Source organism: Octodon degus, unplaced genomic scaffold, assembly GCF_000260255.1.
Source record: "Octodon degus isolate 3935 unplaced genomic scaffold, OctDeg1.0 scaffold00113, whole genome shotgun sequence".
NCBI lineage: Eukaryota > Metazoa > Chordata > Mammalia > Rodentia > Octodontidae > Octodon > Octodon degus.
This window is the reverse complement of record NW_004524689.1, coordinates 8,761,127-8,779,421: the sequence shown is the minus strand read 5'-3', so window position 1 is coordinate 8,779,421 and position 18,295 is coordinate 8,761,127. Positions and strand designations below refer to the sequence as shown.

The window sequence follows — 18,295 nt, the reverse complement described above, 5'->3', positions numbered from 1 at the left end:
TAACTCTAGGTGATTAAGCAGTGTCCACAGCTTCAACCTGCCCTCCTACAGATGTCTACCTGTGACAGCAAAACATTATGTGGTCTCATGTTGCTTCCCCAGAGGACAGCTTATTACATGAACATGGATGGTAGCTTCCCACACAGCATATAGCCAGTTGTAGATGCTCCAAAACCTTAGCCCATTTTGATTCATTTCAGTCACATTTATTTTCAAGACACCTGAAAGAAGAGTTTTGATATGCTGAGAAGCCTTAATCAGGAAATAAAGAAGAAAGCTGTCTAGTAAGACCAAAAAAAAAAAAAAAAAAAAAAGGAGGCAGAGAGAGCGATTGACAACTGGCTGCAGTACAAAACACACAGGCAGCGAGGGCAGTTGGGAGCACCACGGGGTGGGGTTGGGGGCCCACATTGCAAGGACAGCCAGCACTAGACCTCACCAGGCATAGATGATGACACTGAAGCAAAAGGTTCAAGGGACCACCTGTCACTTATGAGGCAACTCTGTACCAATCATCACCATTGTCTGTACTCTTTCTGGAGAACCTCAAAAAGGAGGTGGCTCCTGTGGTCACCAATTGTCATCTATCAGCTGAGGGTTCTTTCGTTCAGATAACAATCAGGTATTGGTGAAATGCAGCTCTGCTAGTGCCCCTGGGCCTTGATGCTACACCACTGGGCCCCAGTCCCACTGGTTGGGCCCAGCAAATGCCAGACACTGTCTATTGATTCTGCCAGTTGCAGGTCTCTGCATTGCCAGCTGCTGCCGATGATCAATACTGGCTAATGCTAGATGCCATGTGGCAGGCAGTTCTTCCAGTTGCTGGTCTCTGTTGCTGATCTTTGTTGGCTGCTTGTCTTTAGAGCTAACAGGCCTGACGTTTTTCCCAAAGTGACACTCTGTCCAAATACTCAGAATAAGTATCCCATGTCCGTTTCTAGGAATTTCAGAATCCACTCCACCTGAGAAATAAATGACGAGTATATTAACAGGACCACCAAGCAAGGCTTTGACAGGGCCTGTGCCACAGCATGAGAGGAGCACCAACCCAAGAGGGAGCCCTCCTAGACCAACCCACGAAGTGACAGTGTCATGTTTTTTTTTAATTTTTTATTTATTTATGTGTGTGTGTGTGTGTGTGTGTGTGTGTGGCCAGCTCAGCCCACCAGGGGGCGCGGCTGGCTGGCATGTGGTGCTGGGGGATTGAACCGCGGTCCCTGTACTTTGCCGAGCTTGTTCCAAGTAGGTGCTTTAGACCACTGAGCCATCTCACCAGCCCCCAGTGTCATGCTTATAGAGCAGCAGCTGGCCTGTAACTGGTCCCTCTTGGTCTGCACTCAAGCCTTCTGATCCCAGCCTACTGATTGGATTTCAAATTCAGTTCCATTATTTAGTTCAAATTCAAGCCCACTTCAGTCAGCATAGACAGTCCCAGGATGGACACAGGCTGTCATGCCAACAGTGGGCAGAATGTTGGGGAACATAGCTATTTGACTGACAGCTGTCGCACCACTGCACAAATTGGAAAGGACGAAACCAGGGAAACTTCAGGAGAGCCAGCTGTTTTAGTCACAGCTTATTGGGGTTCAGAGGTATTGGGGATGTGACCCAGATCTTTGCCACAGTAGTGACAATCTCCCAGAAGTCTCCTGGCTACTTCTTCAGAGAGACAGCAGCAACAGCCAGAGTGGCCGGAGTGGAGGAGGGGTACTGCAGCGGACAACCAAGTAACATCTCCTGTCAGGGTGACCCAGAGAGTAGCTGTGAAGTAACACTGAGGTGACAGGAGGTCACTGGGGTAAGCTGTTCCAGCTCAGGACTGTGGAGGGACAGGGAAGTGGGGGAAGGGGTTTGCCAGTCACTGGCCACCCATACCATCTCCCAGTTATCACAAGAAAGGGGAGAATCAGGAGCTTCTTGGCTGTCTAAGAAACACTCTTCTGTTACATTCTTTTCTGTTACATTGCTGTGAGACAGGAACTCACTGTGTAGCCCAGGTTGAACTTAAACTCCTGAGCTCAAACAATCTGCCTGCCACAGTCTTTTGAGTAAATGAGACTGCAGGGGCATACACCACCATGCCCAGCTGGAAATACCATGGCTAACCCTGGGAAGCCCCATGGGTGTTTAATAAAAGATTTACTGTATCTCATCTGCTGCCTGGCCTTGCCCTGGAGATCTAACCTTCCCAAGCCTTATCTTCTCCCCTTATACCATGGGAATTTATTTACCAACAAATATTGGTTGAGTAATTGATGCTAAATGGACCCTGTTCTAGGTAGTGGGATAAATTCAATGATAGAAGCCATACAGCAATGGTAATAATTTAAATAAAGCAAGTTGGTTTGAAGTGCCACAGAGAAGATTGGTAGAGATGGGCTGCAAGATAATGGAGGTGGTGTTGCTGTGTTAACAGAGACTTCCTGAAGAGTGGTGTAGGGCAGAGACCCGAAGAAGTGAAAGCTGAGACTTGTAGATCTATTGTTCTTGAAGGCTGGGTGCACTGCAGTCTTGCCTACCGGGATGGGAAGTAGTTATGTTCAATATCTATGACCTCACCATCTCGAGGATCAGTTTTTGTGAAGGTAACCCAAAAGCATCCTTTTAGATTCATTAGAAGCTGAGGGATGGGGTGAGCACAAAAGGTGGGAGTGAGTTTCAGGCCAACTTAACATCTCTGCCTTCAAGATGTTAAGTTGGCCTAAAACTGCCCCCATCAATTTTTAAGTTTGGCCTGAAGTGTTCTCCATACACAGTGAACTGCAACCTGACTTCATGAGTAAGCAGACCACAGCCTACTGTGCAAGGAGGGAAGCTACACGTGAGGCAAGTGCTCTGCCACTGAGCCGCATCCTAGCTCAGTGACCTGCCTCTGTGACAAGCAGCTGAGCCTCACCCAATCACAAGCAGCCAGCCGCTGAAGCCATGTTCAAGTAAGACTGACGTGTACTGCATCTCCCTTCTGTGACCTACATGTCACTTCCGGGAAGTCTGCCATCTGGCGGAGCAAAGCATGCTGAGCCACTCTTGGTGCAGACTCCCGCCTGCTTCCAGAATCACAAGTAATGCCCACTGAGATCTAGGAACGTAGGTTTGTCATTTTGCCTTTTAGCAAGCAAACATGGAGACGGCCATATGCTAGCCCGCTGTTCCGGAGCTTTCTGGTGACGTCTGAACATTACAAAAGAGCTCATGGAAAGCTGAGCTGTACGGGAGCAGGAGCATCTGTGAGTCCACAGATGAAGCTGCTCCAGCCTGGCTTCCTGCTCTTATGCAAAACAGCAGACACTGTCCTGCTCCATAAGTGCCCCAGCTCCAGCCGCAATAGAAGCCTCTGTTCCCTGCAGCCTTTCTTGCCAGCGCCTCCCACCATCCTTCTCCTGACTGTAAAGGACACAGACAAGAAGCTGGTCTCAGACAGAGGCTTTGGCAGCAGAAGCAAGACAAGCAGGGCAAGTCTGCTTTGCTCTCGGGCCAGCCTCGGAACACACCCACCTCCACGGGCACCTGGGCCTCCTTCGTCTTGCTTGAATCAACTTTGGTTCCTGAGTCCATTTCGCTCATCAGAACTTCTCACGCATCTCTGCGCCAGGCTCTGTGATGGAGACCAAGGGCACAAAAGGATTCAGGCACTATTGCTGCCCTCGACTTAGTCTCTGGGCTGGAGAGTGGCGCTCTGTGCGCAATTAAGTATGTGCTTCCATGGTCCCGTGAATGATGTTCATTGGCTGCAAAGCCTTAAGAATTCAAGGTCTCCAGGATAAGATGCAGAACCAACTGTAACATTTGCAGGACCCAGAGAAAAATAAAAGTGCAGGCCCCTCATTCAAAACTTATTAAGCATTGCCAGACACCCACAGCAGAGCGCGACACTACATGCTGGGAACTTCTAAGTGTAGGGGCCTCTTTAACTGCCCTGGTCACGCAATAACAAAACCCACCTGGTCGCCACCCTGAAGAAGTTTCCAACCTGATTCAAGGTTGAACAGATGATGCCACCTCTTTGCCTTCTGTGTCTTTATCTGTATAACTGGGTTGGTACCTGACCCTTGCCATGGGTTATAAGTGTTCAGTGGGTTATAAATCCCTAAGATCTGGCAAGGTAGCTGCCCAGGAGGGCATTTGCCTAGCATGCATCAAGCCCTGGGTTCAATTCCCAGCACAAATAAATGAATTTCCTTGAGCAAAAACAAACATAGGGTAGACACCCTATAAGTCATAGTTATTTTTATTCTAATAAGTTCAAAAGAGGGGAGAAGGGCCAATTCTGGGTGGAAAGGAAGGGGTACTTCCAAGAATAGCTTCATTAGGCTGGGGAGATAGCTCAGTAGAATAAGTGCCTGCGTGGCAAATTGAAGGTCACGAGTTCAATCCCCAGTACCGCCCAAAAAAAAAAAAAAAGAAAGAAAGAAAGAAAGAAAGAAAGAAAGAAAGAAAGAAAGAAAAGAAAAGAAAAGAAAAAATAGCTTCATTAGAAGTGAAGTTGAGTGGCCAGGCATGGTGACACAAGCCTGAAATGCCAGCTACTCAAGAGACTGAGGTTGGAGGATCCAAGTTCAAGGCCATCCCTGGGCAACTGAGCAAGAACCCCATTTCAAACTAAAGTAAAAATGACTGGGAATGTAGCTCAGTGGTTCAGCATCCCTTAGTTCAAACCCCCATCCGGGAAGAAAAAAAGTGGTTCTCAGTGAACTGAACTCAGAGATAGATAAATGATAGATACATAGATAGATAGACAGACAGACATAGAAAGACAGACCTCTGTCTTGGGCTCCCAATGATCTTCCTCCTGCATGTTCACGTGGTCTTTCCGCTGTAGACACACACCCTGCCTCTGTTTGTCCAAATTCCTCTTCTGCAAAGTATACCTGGCGATGGAAACTGCCAGTTTTACCTAACCCCTTCTCTAAAGATTCTGTCACTCCATACAGTAACATTCTGAGATAACAAGGGCTAAGACGTCAATGTTTGAATTTTGAGGAAAGCAATATAGGCTTCAAAAACCTGTGCTTTTCTAAAATGTCAAGGTCACAAAAGACCAGAGAAACAGAAGACCAGATTAAAGGAGTAAAAAGAAGTGTGACAATTAAGTGACACACGTGCTCTTGCCTGGCTCCTGGGCCAGAGAAGAATATGTTTTTCTTGGGTTAAAAAAAGTTGTCAGAGGCACAACTGGTGAAATGTGAGCAAGGTCACTAGATTATGTATCAAGGTCAATTTCCTGATTTTGATAAAAGTGTTACAGCATGTAATAAAAAGCCCTTGATTTTAAGAAATATGCACTGAAGTACTTGTGACTTTCAGGCAGTTAATTCCAAAATGTACTCTTAGAAAAAAAGGTCTTAAGTGCACACCTGTAATCCTAGTACTGAGGAGGCTGAGGCAGAAACAAGCAGCTCCGATGCCAGTTGGGATACATGGCTAAATCCTTTCTGGAAGGGAGGGAGAGAGGAAGGGAAGGGGGGGGAGGGAGGGGGAGGGAAGGAGGGAGGGAAGAAGAGAAGGGGGAGGGAGGGAGGAAGAGAAAGCTTTGGTGGAAGGGAGAGGGGAGGGGAGGGAGGAAGAGAAGGAGTGGAAGGGAGGGGGAGCCAGGGAGGGAAAGGGGAGGGAGGAAGGGAGGAAGAGAAGTGGGGAGGGAGGGAGGGGAGAGGGAGGGACAGAGGGAGGGAAGAGGAAGTGGGGGAGGGCGGGAGGGAGAAAACAGTGGAAGGAAAAGAGGGATGGAGGAAGGGGAGGAAAAAGGCAAGGGGAGGCGAGTTAGGTTACAGATGTATAAATGGATAGATGATGGATGGATAGATGGATGGACGGACGGACGGACGGACGGACGGACGGACGGATAAGGAATGGGCAGGCCCATAAAGCAAATGTAAAATAATATAAGGGTAAAGAGTGTGCAGGAATTCTTGGCTCCATGTTTGCAACCTTGCTGTCTTTTCAGATTTACACTTCAAAAACCTTTCCACATAGTAGGCCACAGGCTGCTATCCAGAGAGAAATAACACAGTGTCAGGGAAGGAAGAAAAAGACAAATCCTATGCCCATCAAGGGTCACGCAGTGTCCGTGGTCTTAATAAGATGCCTGCGAGACAAGAAAGACAGCCTTCCTCTCCAACCTGAGGAGACGGGGCATGGCATGCTCAGCTCTCTTGCCCAAAATCCTTTCAGGATTTTCAAAAGCAGCGCCCACTTTCAGGCATCCCTGAAGGCAGGGCAGCCACTGTTCACTCTCTGTGTCCCAGCTGCCACCCTCACCACCCTAAGCAGCCTCCTCTGCAGCTCCTGGGAGCACAGTGGAGGGAGGTAACCACCGCTGCTTCTACAAACCTGTTGTTTTCTCTGGGTCTGAAAACTTAGGGTTGGTCACAGCCCCTTTGGCCCCACAAATGGTCAGCATTCAACTAAGATGAAGTAAAGGCCCAATGCAATCCAAACAAAGTGTTTTTATAAACTTATGAAAAGAGGCCTTATTAGAACGGACTCAGGCAGGAGGCAGGCGGGGGGTTGCGACACGTCTGATGGTTTTTCTGTGGGCTCCTGGCAAGCGGCGATCATTAGCAGATTTTGTTCTGGGTAAGCTCAGCGTCGGCTCCACATCGCGGGATTTTATGGGATTTATGCACACAATTTTCCTACAAAGCAAGGCATTATAGGATGGATTAGGCAATTCCAAGAGGCAAAAGTCCTGGCTCCTTCTCAGTCTTATTTTTTAGGAGAATTTTTCTAGATGACCCCGGTCAGGAATTCGGCACCTCACACCAGGACTTCCATGTCCTGCTAGAGCTAAGACAGTGCAACTCAACAAAAAGATCACTAAGTGGATTTTTCTTAACCAAAATTCATTATAAAGCACTGAGTGTATGTGAAAAGACAGTAAAATGAAACCTTATCTCATGCATACCATTCTGATGAGTTTCTTTACTGATTTTTTTCTTGTGTGCAGGTGGGTGTGCATGTGTGTGTGTGAGTGCGTGCATACCTGCGTGTGCGTGTGCACGTGTGTGCGCATGCGTGTGCTCACAAAGAGAGACAGAGGCAAATGAACTTTCTGGGCAGGAAGCAAAGTCCAGAGCAGCAAGGATGAGCTTTGAAGCAAACCCGAGCCACATTCTTACACCATCCTGGTTTGTGAGCTTGGCCAGGTTGTTCAACCTCTCATTCCACAGCTATAAAACCAGGCCATGGATCCTAGTTCCGGGATGTTGTTTTGATAAAATGATATTAAATTCAGGGAATATTAGTGTAATGCCTTGCACACGACACAGCCCCAAGCAAATGGTAGGCGAATAAGTAGGAACTTGTACTTCAGGCTTTCACTTTTCCAAAACTGGAGCCATACTGGTGACGCGGTTTCATACCCTCATATTTTCACTGCTGTGAATATAGGGACATGGGCTCCTGCTGCAGTTTGCAGGAGTGGCCCCCAAAGTCTGTGGGGAAAAGCTTGGTACTCAGGGTGCTGCTAGTGACAGACAACAGATCCTTTGAGAGGTGGGTAGTCCTTAGGGTGCTGGGGATACACCCTTGGAGATGATCGTGGGACCGTGGTTGTGTCTTATTCCTGTACACCGCTCCCAGGACCACCCACCACACTCCCACATGGTGACACGGCTCTCCCCGAGGCCCAGCGCCATCCTCCCACTCATCTCTGCCTGGCACCTCCAAACTGCGAATCAAAGCACACCTAAGTTACCCACCTCAGGTATTTCATTACCGTGATGGAAAACGGAATGCAATTCTTTCCAAGGATAAAACGCCAGATTACACGTTGCTCTCCAGGCTGCAGTCCTAGCGATGCCATCTCTTGTCAACGTCACGCACATGTTTTTCGTTTTTGTTGCTGTTGGTTTCCTTCCTGGTGGCCTGCTGTAGGCCCAGCAAGCAGCTGACAGATGCTATAGATTCTCAACTTCCAGAGGACTAGACTGGTTCCTTCTGTGGCCCATCACCACCACTTAAACCTGCACGACTTGTAGAAGTTGTCCCTGCTCTCTATCTCTGCTTTCTCATCTGTTAAATGGGGGTGGCCACCGTGTCCCTTGGCAGGGGGTGTTAGGGCTACATAATGGTTGACTGATGAGGTCAACTTGAGTGAACGATGTCCAACTGAATTGGCTCTGCATAGTTCAGGGTGTACAGGGTCCACTTCAGGGAGGATTGTCGCCAGAATGCCACAAAAGGAAACAAAGGATTGCTTTCTTCTGCCTCCTTCCCAGAAACTCCGGTCTTTGCTTCACCTTAGACATCCTCTGCTGGCTTCCAGCGCAGATTCCACAACCTTCTGGGGCCAACCCTTAGGCCTCAGGGCAGGAACTCACACAGGACCCTCCATGGAGCCCCAGGCCTCCCACTGGATCCCTCGAAGCTGCAGTGCACAGACAGACCTCTGGCGCCTTCCACACCCGACTCTGGGCAGCCATCATAAGCCACTCTGTAAATCCTCACATATTTGTACGTCTACATATTTGTAGATCTATGTCTTGTGTAAACACTGACTGATTTAAGCTAAGTGAGATGATCCAAATGAAGCACTTGAGGTGGTACCTGGGAAATGCTCAGTACACAGTAAAATGATTATCAAGTTTATGGAGTCTGAGACTTAAGCTTTTTCTTTTGTCAGTACTGGGAATTGAACCCAGAACCTTGCACGTGCTAGGCATGTGTTTTCTCTCTGATCTACAACCCTACGCCTTTTCACTTTGAGATGAGATCTTGATAAATTGCCGAGGCTGGCCTCAAACCTGTGATCCTCCTGCCTCAGCCTCCCAAGTTGCCTGGATTATAAGCATGCCCCATTTAGCACTTTCTGGGTCTGGTTTTCTTGAAGGTTCTCTTGGTTTGTGTTTTGGTTATCGTTTGCCTCGGTTTGCATATTTTGGAGATGAAGCCTAGGGCCTTGTGGGCACTAGCTGGGAGCTCTAACATTGAACTACACTCCCAGCCTGAGACATACTTTTCATATTACAAATACATGTGCAGGCCAGGGAGATGGCTCAGTTGAATAAGTGCCTGCCTGGCAAGCACAGTGGACAGAGTTCAATCCCTGGTTCCACCAAAAATAATATTATAATAATAATAATAATAATAATAATAATAATAATGCATGTGCTTCCCTCTGGCTGTGTTATGTTTGTTTTCATAGACTGATTGGAGCAACATACAATAGGACATTGACAGGGCCTCGATATATAGTTCAGACTGGCTTTGAACTCACTGAGATACTCCTGCATCGGCCCTCTGCATGCTGAGATTATGGGCTTGTGACAGGGCTTTTCAGCCGAGCTGCTGTGGAGTGGTACCTGGCCTGCAGGCAGCACTGCCCACTTCCATGCCTGCTAAAAGCCATCACACTGATGATGTCGCAGAAGAAACAGGTGGCTGAGCATCCGGGATGCACGTGGAAAGACATGCAGCTCCATCTGACTCACTACCTTGCTATTTGAGACCCCACATAATAAATGCAAATACCATAAATCCTGTGAGGAGCCTATTGTCTGGAAGTAGCCAAGTTTAGGTGCAGGATTCCAAGTGTGACCCCCAAGATTCTGACTCCAGCTTTGCCACTGACAGCCTGGGGCCTTGGGCCAGCTGCTCCCCATCTGAGGCTCTCAGGGTCCTCACCCGCTAGGCCTAAGTACAACACGGCCTGAAGGACCTGGGAATGGCGCCCGAGTTGGTAGTCACTGAACAGAGCCTAGACAGGGCTGAAGGCTTCATTCATGTCACTCGGCACTGGTCCGTTTTCTGTGGCTATAACTGAAAACCCTAAACTGGATAAGGAAAAGACTTTTTTTTTTTTTTTTTTTTGGTGGAATCAGGGATTGAACTCAGGCCCTTGTGCTTGCCAGGGAAGCACTTATTCCACTGAGCCATCTCCCCAGCCCAAGGAAAAGACATTTACCAGACTCGGGCTGAAGATCAAGATCAGGCAGCTGAATCTGGTAAGGTTCTTCCTGGCCATGGGACACTACAGAGTCCCAAATTAGCATGGATCCTCACATGGTGAGAAGGGCTGTATATCTCCTCCCCTCTTCCTGCTCCTCTTCCTCGTCCTCCTTTTACAGGGAACAAAGTCTCACTCTGTGGCCTTTGCCAACCCCAAACTCCTAGGTTCAAGCAATCTCCCATCTCGGACTCTCAAGCAGCAAGGGTGACATGTATACACCATATCTGGCTTCTTTTCTTGTAAACCCGCAGCCCACAGGGTGGGGCCCTACCTTACAGACTCCTTTATCCTTAGTCACCTCCTGAAGGTCCCTTCTTCTCAGGGAATCATCAGATTGTTTCATCCTCTCGTGCCTCACAATGCAGATTAAATGTCAATGCAAGTTCAGGGGAAGACATTCAAACCACAGCAGACTCTCACGTCATATTTTTTAAAATCTCTCAATGAAATCTGGTCTCCTTAGTGGCCCTTTCGTGGCCCACTTCTGGCAGTGGGCCCAGCCTTGAGTCAGTCCCAGGAATGGATTCCTGGAAAGCAGGTTCTGACCTGGGCTTCTCTCCATGGAGGATGTGACTGTCTGTAGTCTCTTGGCCCTTTGAGGTCTTGCAGGGGAGACACCAGCCCACAGCAGCCCCAGGATCCCATCTGGCTTTTTCCTGGCAGCCCACAAGTCAGACAGTGGTCTTGACATGTCTCGCTGAGCAGTTTGTGGTGTGTGGCGATTGCGTGAAATTCACATTCCAGCATTCCAAGGGCTATACACAGAATTCTGCAGGAGCCCAGGCACGAGCTCATCTGCGCATCATCCTTGGCAGTTTTCAGACTGTAATAGCAGAGGTAATTGTTGTGACAGAGCCTGGATGGTCCACAAAGCCCCTCTAGAAAAGGCTCACAACTTAGGTAGAGGGGAATGACCTAGAGCAACCACCACCCCAGCTGTGTCCCCCCTCCACTCAGGTTCCAGCCTGCCACACAGAGCATGGTCTCTGAGGACATGAAGCCAGAGGGAAGGAGCCCAAAACCACCCAGAATGTTCCCCTGCCAGGCCATGGACCAGGCCCTGCAAAGATACCATTCCAGTAGAGGCCACATTCCTACCTTTGGGATGACAAAACCAAGGCTCTGAGTGGTAGGTCACCTGCCTAATAAGCAGCACAGCTTGGATTTCTTGCCAACCCCAAACCACATCCTGGTTTAGAACTATTTGACTGACCCAGGGGAAGGAGGCAGGTGAGGACCACCAGGTACCTTCTGATCTCAGCCAAGCTCTCTCAAGTGACACAGCTACAACTGGGGCCCATTCCTATGCTCAGGACAAACCACAAACATGCATGTCGCACACGTGCATGCTCCTGCCACATTCCCATTCTCCGCTCCAGGCTGTGTTTTCACCCAACTCTGGCAGCCAGAATAAACATTGCCAGCCCAGCTCAGCTCACCCAGAGCTCCGGGACCCCTCCTGCCTCCGGCCTGGGGTTCTGAAGAGTAACAGAAGAAAGGCTCAGCCCACACCCAGGAGGGTTGAGAGACACAATTCCAAGAAAAATATGTGTGTGTGTGTGTGTGTGTGTGTGTGTGTGTGTGTGTCTGCATGCTGCAGGCATGTGTAGACCTGCCTGCCCTGTATACATCCCCATCCTCTTTTTTTTTTTTTTTGCAGAACTGGGGATTGAACTCAGTCCCTTGTGCTTATCAGGGAAGTGCTTATTCTACTGAGCCATCTCCCCAACCTATCATCCTGTCCTCTTGGCCAGACTTAGCCAAAGAGAAAGGGGTCCTTCATGCCAAATATTCTGTCTTAGGAAGGGGAAATGTTTCACAGTGATCTATCACCGAGGCTTAGCAGACCAGATTTCCTGGGTACCCTGGTGCCCGAGCGCCCATGGCATCACGGTTTGGGCCCATCTGAAGCCTGTCTCTTCTCATCTGCTTCCTTGGGTCAGGCAGGCCACCCAAGCAGCTCCAGTTCATGTGGCCCCCACCATCCATCCCTGCAAAGACCTCCAAGGCTGCCCACTGTAAACTTGCGTAACATTTTCCACCAGGGGGTTTCCCAAAGTCAAGCCCTCCAATCAATGCCTCCAGCTTATTCTGCTCCGGGGAAACTGGTCAGTCCTCAGACAAAGCTGTGTGCATCCGTGTGCAGTCACACATCGCATGAGCAAGTATGTGTGTGTTAAGGATGTCAAAGAAATTGGTTTTAAAGTCCTGTTGGAGACCCCAAGGCACAGGGTTGCTGTACTCAGCCTAGCATACACCAAGACCTGGGTTGAATCCTCTGTATCCCCCAAAACAAACAGCTGGGGGAGAGGTGAAGTGGATGGCAGAGTGGCTCAGTGCTCGGCACTAGATAGGGCTCACAGGTCCCTTGAGAGCAAAGGGATCCTTGGGAGGCTGGCGTCCATGCGTCACAGCCCTGGTACCTCAGGGGCCATTCCTGAGCAGCCCCACAGCCCCACACCACCGTGTGCTGCACATGGTGGCCACGCAGCCTTCAAAAACATAGATCCCATTGCCTCACCCATCTCCTCTGCCCACGTGACACCCCTCCCGACGGCTCTGGGTCCACTGCGGACATCAGACCTGGCAGTTCTAACTCTTCAATGAGCACAAGAGCTCTTGGAGCTCTCGCTGGAATAAACACAGTCCTGGGAGCCTGCATTTCTAACACTGTCCAGATGATGCTGATGTCATAGGTCCAAGGCCCCCAAAGAGCTAACCCTACCCTCCTCCTGCCCCACCCCACCCAATTCCTCATGGCTCCTGCCTGCTGCTCAGCCCCCAAGTACATCTAGCCTAGGAGCTCCCATCCACCCAGGAGGACCACCTTCAACAAGGTCCTCAGGGTCACTCCCACTCCACTCAAACTTTTTATCTGAGCAGCCTCCTCCACCAACCTGCTTATGACAGTTGTCCTCCCACCTCAGCCCCCCTTCTCTGTGGCCTGGCAGTACTCTCCACCTGGCAGTGGGGGAGACCATCTATCATGGGCAGGGCTGGCCATCCAGTTCCCCTGCTGTCTCCCAGCATCTAAGAACAGAGCCTTGCAGAGTCAGCACCTGGTAAATATGTGACAAGGCAGTGAAGACACACATTTAAGATGACGCCTCATAGCCTGTGTTCCTGAGATTTGGCTTCTGTGACTTGTTGTTTTCACTGGGGAATAGCAGATCGGACTTTACTTACAAAACATAAGGTGAAAGTAAAATTATAAAGCCAAGACCATGCAAAACATTAATCCAAATGAAGTAGGGGGTCCTGGGTGACTGCCTACATAGGTCCTTGAAACTACCTGGCCAACCGTGCAGCACTCCCAGCCCCGAGAGATTCAGACAAAACCCCAGCAATCATAGCACAGCAGGATAATGCTGCAGGGGAAGGAAATGCAGGGGTTAACAGGAAAGAACCGTGGGCCAGACTAGGTGGGTAGGGGGCCATGAGGCATTCGGCAAGTTTCCTGGAAAAAACCCCATGTGAGCTAAAGCAAATCCTGAAGGATAAGAGGGGTTTACCCAGTCTTAGGAGGGTGGGGTAAGAAGTAATGTGAAAAATGAGGTCAGGCCAGCTCTGCCCTGCAACCCTCTGGAAGCATCCTCAGACCACTAAATACAAAGCTGGCCTTGCTGAAAGTGGTAGAGCTAGCTCTCAGCCAAGTGGGACCCTGGGGAGCAGGACCATGCCATGGTGAACACCAGAGCTGAACCCAGCCAGCCGGGTAGTGCACCAGCGTAATCCCAGCTCCTGCAATCTCAGATGGGCTGGAAGATCAGGAGTTCAAAGCCAACCAGGACAATTTAGTGAGTCCTTGTCTCAAACTAAAAAGGGCTAAGAAGGTAGCTCTGAGGTAGAACTCTTGCCTAGCAGGGTGTCAATACCAGGACAGCAAACACACACACACACACACACACACACACACACACACACACACACACACATTTACTGAGCCTGGTGCCTGATTACAGATCTCATAAGAGTTTAGCATAACCCAGGGGGTTTAGGCTCCCTTTACAAAGGACAAAGCTGAAGACCAGAAAGAGGAAGTGACTGCCTAAGGGGCCCCTATAGGGGACAGCAGAGCTGCTGCGTGTGAACCAGAGCCACCCAACTGCAAGGCCAGAATCACTGCCACATGCTCCTGTCTTACCCATGGTAAGGGCCCCAGACAGAGGACTAGAGATTACCAGGGAGATGGCTCAGTAGAATAAGCACTTCTCTGGCAAGCGCAAGGACCTGAGTTCAATCCCCGGTTCTGCAAACAGAGAGAGAGAGAGAGAGAGAGAGAGAGAGAGAGAGAGAGAGAGAGAGAGATTACTAAACAAGGAACCAATGAGCCATCAGGCATTTAAATGCACCCTTGGGCCAGGGAGATAGCTCAGTAGAATAAATGCTTGCCTGACAAGCGCAAGACCCTGAGTTCAATTCCCAGTACCACAAAAAATAAAAGAATTTAAAAAATAACAAATGCACCCTTGAGTCAGCCAGATAGCTCAACAGATTAAAGTGCTTGCTTAGGCAGACATAGGGGTTGGAGGTTCGACCCAGGCCTGCGGTGTTGCCTTGTTGGCCCCACCCCCAAGGCATGCTGAGCCAGCGAATGAGGCTGGGTGTGCTGGTATGAGCCTGTAATCCCAGAGCTTGGAGCCTGAAAAGCGGGAAGGATCACTGCAAGCCCGTAGAAGGCCTCTGTAGACCCTGTGCTAAGTACATTTAAAAAAAAAAAAATGCACCTCTGCTCCTCCAGCTTCTGTCTCTCCCGCTAAGGTACCTGAGGGGGCACAGAAGCGCCACCCACCCAAAAAGCTTGAATGGTGGCAGAAGAGGCAGCCAAAGCCCCTGCAGGAAGGAGCTGGCTGTACCCTGGGACCACATAGGGGCAGCACTGGAAGTCAGGGTCCCGCACTTAACAACTGCCTGCCTGGCCCACACACGGATTCCCAGTTCCTTATATGAGGACACTGTTCTGGAAGTCTGCCCTTGGACAAGCTCCTTGTGGTCCCTCTTCCACTGGTCTTAGGTCTGTATGTTTTAAAAGACATCAATGAGGTAGACAAAACACAAGCACTTCGGCCCAGTTCAAATCCTACTGCCACCTCTGCGTAGCTGCTCCACCTTGGAGGAGAGACTTTCTGAAATCTGTAAGGCTAAGAAAAAGGCAAAGTGTGAGGCTCACGTTTTTAACCCCTGCTTTTGGGTCCCAGCCACTAGCTGTAATGCAGGTGACAAGGTGCTTTGTGAAGGACAACACAGGAGCTTTCGCGTTCTTGGCGCTGGAATGGAACCAGCAGCTGCAGTCAGAGAGCAGCTACAGCCTCAGGGTCACCCATGCAGGACCAGCGCTCTGGGCTGGCTCCATCCGCCCATCTCACTCCACGGCTGCTGGCTCCCACCACGTGCAAAGGCCGCTCAGCCGTGGAGCTGGGTCCTCGAAACTCCCTGGCCACACAGCTGGCACGGCTGAGTCATGGAAAAAGTGAGTTCTGCGGGCCGCGGCGCACCTCTCGCCTCTTGCACAAAGGCTCCTTTCAAGGTTTGGGGGAGAGAGAAGAGACACTGAGGGGCCTCCTTCCAACTGGGAAAGAGAAATTTCAAACTTCACCCTGCAGTTCAATTCCACATCCCCCACCCCAAGAATCAGAGAGGAAAGGCAACCAGGGCGAAGGCTAAAGGATGGGGAGCGGGGACGGGTAGGACACATCCCATACAGCTGTCACAGCAGCCAGGCCAGGGGTACCCTCAAGGGACCCTGCCCAACACCTTCACCTCATCTCTGGGTATCTTCGGGGAGGATGGTAGAGGCTGCAACAGCCCTGTCTGGGCAGCTAAAGTTGGAGAAGAGCCCGAGGCTCACAGGGATGCCAGGCCCACAAAACCCACATCCTGAAGGTGGACCCAGTAGAAACAAGGGCACCATCTACTCCAGACCAGCTCTGCATTTGCCAACCTCTGCTGGGATTGCCTGACGATGTGCTTTTTCCCTGACTTCACCCCAAACAAGACAGGAGCACCCTGTGTGGCCTCACAGGTGTTGTTCAGTGCTAAGCCTCCGTTTCCTCCCTTACTCAATGTGCAATGCCGCCCACCTCCCAGGCTGGTAAGGAAATTCCTGTGTGAGGGTCCATTCGCCATGAGAATGTAAGGGCCCCCTAAGAGCTGGCTTGGCATGGAAGGGTGGAGTGGCTGCTGAGGTGAACCTGCTTCTCTGAGAATGGATTATTGTTCGGTACCTCTGTGCTTTAGTGTCCTCCTCATGAACAGTGGGGGCAGGGGTTAGCATCTTCACAGGACCTCTGCTCCTTGGAGTGCTAACCCTACACAGGAAGAAAGGCCTAGAAGTACTGGAAGCTGCTTGGAGGTGCAGGGTCCCATCGCGGCCACTAGGCGGCTCCAAGGATAAAGGATGAGCACAGAGAGGGCAAGCAAGGTTGGGTTTCTAGACTTCGGCCCTCATTGCAGGCCTGGCGCTGCTGGTGGGAAGAGACTGTCTCTCTCAAACTGGGATTTCTGTCCCATCTTTATAGGTGCAGAAGACGGGAAGAAAAGGTCACCGTGGTGGAGCCCCAGGAACAGAGGGTGGTGGCTTGGGCTTGGGTCATGCTTCTGGAGGGTGGGATGGAGGCCGGAGGGAGTCTGCTCTGTGGTCCTTGGCATGTCCTCATCCTCCTCCCTTCTTGCCAGAGCTGGGCGGGTTGGGAAAAGGAATCCAGTCTGGGGATGGATCACTCCCTTGTGCACTTTCTGGAGGGGTAACCTGGAAAATAGGATAATGCTTCCATGGCAGGATTGGTGGAAGGATTGAAAGGCCCTTCCGTGTCAGAGAGTTTCTTTCTAACCCTGTCCTCCCCTCTGCTCTTCCAAAAGCTCCCAGTCCACCTGGAACAAAGACCTTCATCCCCCAAACTGCCAACCTCTCCCAAGAACCACAGCATCTTTGCAGGGGCATCCTCCTCCCCAAGGCAATGTTTCTCAAAGTGACTTTCTCACCTAGCCTGGGTAACCACTTGTGCTAGACATGATGGTCTACACCTGTCATTGCAACACTCTGGGTGGTTGAGGCAGGAAGGCTGCAAGCTTGAGGTTTGTCTGGGCAATTTAGTAAATTAGGGAGAGCCTGTCTCAAGGGGTGTAGGGCTGGGAATGTAGCTCAGTGCCAAGGCCCTGGGGTTCAATCTCCAGTAGGGGAAAAAAAAAAAAAACAAGCTGCTGCTGCATTGGAATCTCTGGGGCGGAGGCCCAGGCCTCCGGGTCTGAACAAGTCCCAGGCTGGCTGGAAGGGCTGCCCCAGATTACAAGGCAGCTCCCTGGCTGGCTCTCCCTCTGGCCCAGGGACGTTCAGAGGAGGCGGGAGGCAAGTCCCATCAGCACTTTAAACTAGGGCTCTTTCTTCATGACTCACCTCCTAGACTTCCTGCAACCGACAACCCTAAATAGCTTAGTCCCACCCTCCCGCAGGGACACGTTCCCGCTGGGGAAGGCAGGAGGTTACAAGGTGGGCGCCCGATGGGGCAGCCCAGGGAGACCCAGGGAGCAGTGCCGCTGTCTGCACTGCACAGGGCCACAGGTTTAAGACGTTTTGTTTACAGGCTTTTGTTATTAAGGAAATTGCTGTCAGTCAAGGTAATTCTAGCCCCCATAAGCAATAAATATGCTCCCAGCTAATCTTACGGAGATTTTATTGGCACCTGGGAGGCTCCTTTACCCTGCCCACCCCCTCCCCTCAAAGCAAAAGCAAAACCTCGTCGATCCCCCCACCCCCACTCGCTCAGCCTCGCGTGGGACTCGCTTGGATGGGACTGAGAAAGTGCCCTCTACTACAACAGGAGTCCAGGCAAAGGTGGGGCGTGACTTCCTGGTCGTACCTGGATGCTGGGGATGACCAAGTGACCTGAAATAAACCCTGGGCGACCTGGTTAATTCAAGGCATGCGCGAGCTCGCGAGGGTGGTCACCTGGCCGCGGCAGCAAGGAATGCCTCCGGGAGGGGCTGGCTCGCTGGAGTCGGTTCCAGCGCGTTCGAGTTCCAGCTGCGTGCCCTCGGGGACACCGGCGGCAAGTCGCAGCTTGCAGCGACGGGAGCTAGTCCCGGGAGAGCTCGAGTCTCGGCGAGCCCGGGAGCGCGCCCGGGAGCGCGCCCCGCGACGGTGCAGGGGGAGGGGAGGTTCCTGCAGCCACTCAGAGGAACGGTAGTGAAGCCTCCGAACAACTTTAACTGTCAATCAGACTTAATGGGGTATTTAAAAAAATGGAGAGGGGAGGGCCATTCTCTTGCTCCGCGCCGGAGCCGCCCCGTGAGCGAATGAATAAGGCCGCGCAGACAAGGGTGTCCGATCCACGCGCGCTGCACACCCGGACC

General features: G+C 50.9%; 1 long non-coding RNA gene across 1 annotated transcript; it reads right to left on the bottom strand.

Annotated features, from left to right (window-relative positions):
* Positions 1-303: 303 nt before the first annotated feature.
* Positions 304-17,980, bottom strand: LOC111812125. The gene is made up of 4 exons (XR_002817713.1): positions 17,892-17,980; positions 6,328-6,632; positions 3,496-3,595; positions 304-962 (listed from the first exon to the last, which is right to left on the bottom strand). It is a non-coding gene; the product is annotated as an uncharacterized LOC111812125 (long non-coding RNA).
* Positions 17,981-18,295: the final 315 nt, after the last annotated feature.